Here is a 3,319-nt window from a genome sequence, read left to right on the forward strand (position 1 = left end):
GTATGTGTGCCTGTATGTGTGTGGTGTGTATGTGTGTCTGTATGTGTGTGGTGTGTATGTGTGCCTGTATGTGTGTCTGTATGTGTGTGGTGTGTATGTGTGCCTGTATGTGTGTGGTGTGTATGTGTGTCTGTATGTGTGTGGTGTGTATGTGTGTCTGTATGTGTGTGGTGTGTATGTGTGTCTGTATGTGTGTGGTGTGTATGTGTGCCTGTATGTGTGTATGTGTGTGCCATTTTTTTAAAAATCTTAAAGCTTAAAACAAAACAAAACAAAAAAAAAAGGAAATTTTGCAATGAAATGTCACTCACTTAACACCACTTCTATTTTTCTCATCATGAATTGAAAAGGTTCAGAAAAAAAAAAAAGGTAGAAAACTTAAGTGATCAGTGTCAACACTTGAGTAGAAATCCCTTTTGTGTCAAGCTAACGAATCCCTCCCTCTCCTCCCCTTTCCCTCTCCCTCCCTTTCCTCCATTCAAGTGTATATTTTCACTCCCTTTCTTTATTTTTTTTTTTTTTTTAAACAAAAAACTTTTTTTTTGTTATGTCACACACTTTTTTTTTTCTGTTAAAATAAGTTCAACTAGATCCATATATTTTTTAAAAATTAATTAATAATTGATTTATTTTATTTAAAAAAAAAAAAAAAACTAATAAATAAATTTTTTTTATTATTGTCAATTTTTACAAATAATTGATTTTCTTTTTGTAAAAAAAACTTTTTCTGTCTCTTTTCATTTTATTCTATTTAATTTGTTGTATTGTGTGTGATTGAAAATAAAACAAAAGTAAAAAGTAAAAAAAGAAAAGGTTTCTCTCTCAAAAAAAAATTAATAATAAAATTGACAACAAATAAATATGTCAGCCATTTTGACTGCAGTGATTGTCTTACAAGTTTAGGTTTAAGTTAAAAAAAAAATTTTTCTTTTTTTGTTTTTAATTCATAAAATTTTCATGAGGAAAAAAACCGTAATGAGAAGATCTGATAAATATTTCAAACAATTTAATAGTTGACGTGGAAAAAGAAAAAAAAAAAAGAAACATTGAGAAAATAAAAAGAGAAAACTTTGAAGTGAAAAATTTTTTCTCTTTTTAACCCATGGGTCAAAGGGCAAGGGATTTTCAACAAAGAATGACAAGATTTATTCATTATTATTTTTTTTTTTTTCATCCTTTTTTCCTTTCTTCTTTCCTTTTCCTTTTTTTTTTTTTTAAACTCTTCACACTCACTTCCAAACTATCTTTTCTTCATTTTTTTTTTTTTGTTAAATCTTGTTTACCTTTTTTTTTTTTTTTTTAAATTTGTGGGTAAATAGGTTTTGAAATGAAAAATGGTTAAACTAACTAAACTTTTTAGTGTTGTATTTGCATTAGTAAAAAATGTGCGTATGTGTATATGATGATATAAAAACCTTTTTGTGAGATGGACAAAAAAAAAAAAAAAAAAAGATAAAAATCCCAAGAGAGATTATTTGTTCTCAACAACATGTGTGTGACGTGTTGAGTAGTAAAAATCACTTTTCAAACATTTTACTATTAACTATTTTAAAATTCTGTTTTTAATTAAAACAAAAAAAAAAAAAGGAAAAAGAAAAAAGGAAAAAAGGAAAAGATAAAAAAGAGAAAAATTTAAATCAAATAAAAACAAATGATGTTTACAATTTTAAACTTATTTTTTTTATATTAAATTTTACTGGGGTCAAATTATTATTATTATTATTATTATTATTATTATTTTATATTATTAATTTGAATAAATATAGCAGAAGAATGATAGTTTTACTATCAAATGTGACATAGATTAAAGATTTGTATGTGATTAGGTTATTTTTTACTTTAAACATAACAAATAAACAACATTGTTTGTGAAAAAGAAAATAAGAAAAAGTACCACCATTTTGTACCACCACCACCACAACTACCATCATCATCATCATCATCACCATCATCACCATCATCATCATCAAATGAAAGTTTATCCATTAGTGAAACACTAAAAAAATTTTATTATTATTATTATTATTATTTAAACACAAAAGAGTAGTAAGTAGATAAATTGAATAGAAAAAAAAAAATAAAAAAAAATAAATAATAATAATAATAATAATAATAATCCAAATCAAGTGCATTTTCATTTGATTTTTAATAAAAGAACAATTTGAAAATGCTAAGAGAGAGAGAGAGACCCAAAGATCCTCCTTTTCACTTTTGAAACACTCTTGGGAGGTTTATCTATGCCCCGTTAAATTACCCCACCTTCTTATTTTAGAGGGAGGATTAATATACACCCTTGTTTTCATCCCCTGGTGGAATTGTCGGAATTTTATGATCCTTTTACAATATGCGTTAAACTCTATCCCTCAGGATTGCCATCCCAACTTCATAGAGATTATCTTTTATTATAATAAGCTGAAGGGTGTACAGATGGAGAGAAATGAAACCGTGTATGGTGTATGTGTGTGTACGTGCGTGCGTGCGTGCGTGCGCGTATGTATACATGTAGAGAGAGAGAGAGAGATGGAGGAGAGGTAAAAAGATGAGAAACAAGCAAAAAGAGAGAAAGAAAGGGGGAGGGGAGGGGTATAAAGGAGTAGCGGAAAGGAGGAGTAAGTGAAAGAGAGAGAGAGAGAGAGAGAGAGATGTTTTTCTGTACTGCCCGTAAACCTTTCAAACTTTAATTTGTTATGCATAGATTCAGATAAATCGGCCTTATATTTGGCTCTTCCATTAAAAAGTTTTCCCGGTAAATTTTCACCTTGTAAAACTTTCCTTTACCCGGTTAAAATAAATGTTTTAAATAAAAATTTTTTGTTATCATCAAAAAATTTTAAATTTTCCCTAATAAAATAAACCATTAAAACTTTTCTTACTTACTTACGTTTTTCAATTTTTTGTTTTTTTTTTTTTTTTTTTTTTTTTTCGATTTTAAGAAAGCGTTTAAATTAATATCACCTGAGAATCATTTTGTTAATTACGTGTCATTAAATTCCTTTTTTTTGGCGCGAAAAATTATACGATGTAAACAAAAAAAAAAAAAAAAAAACTTTCATTCACCGCCGACTATAAATAATTTTCATGATTTTTTTAAAAATAAATAAATAATAGACGTTTTATTATAAATAAAATAATTTTTATTTACGTTTTTTCTTATTAATTAAGACAAAAAAAAAAAAAAAAAAAAGTGTGTCACAAAGTTTTAACCCATCATTTGTCTCACGCATATTTTGAAGTATGTAGTTTTTGAGTGTCGCGTGTGATGAGAGAATTGAAAAGTGGAAGCAGACGGTATACTAAACGCAAAAGTTTTAAAAAGAAT

Source organism: Pediculus humanus, genomic scaffold (genome assembly GCF_000006295.1).
Source record: "Pediculus humanus corporis 1103172108194 genomic scaffold, whole genome shotgun sequence".
In the NCBI taxonomy this organism is placed as follows: Eukaryota; Metazoa; Arthropoda; class Insecta; order Psocodea; family Pediculidae; genus Pediculus; species Pediculus humanus.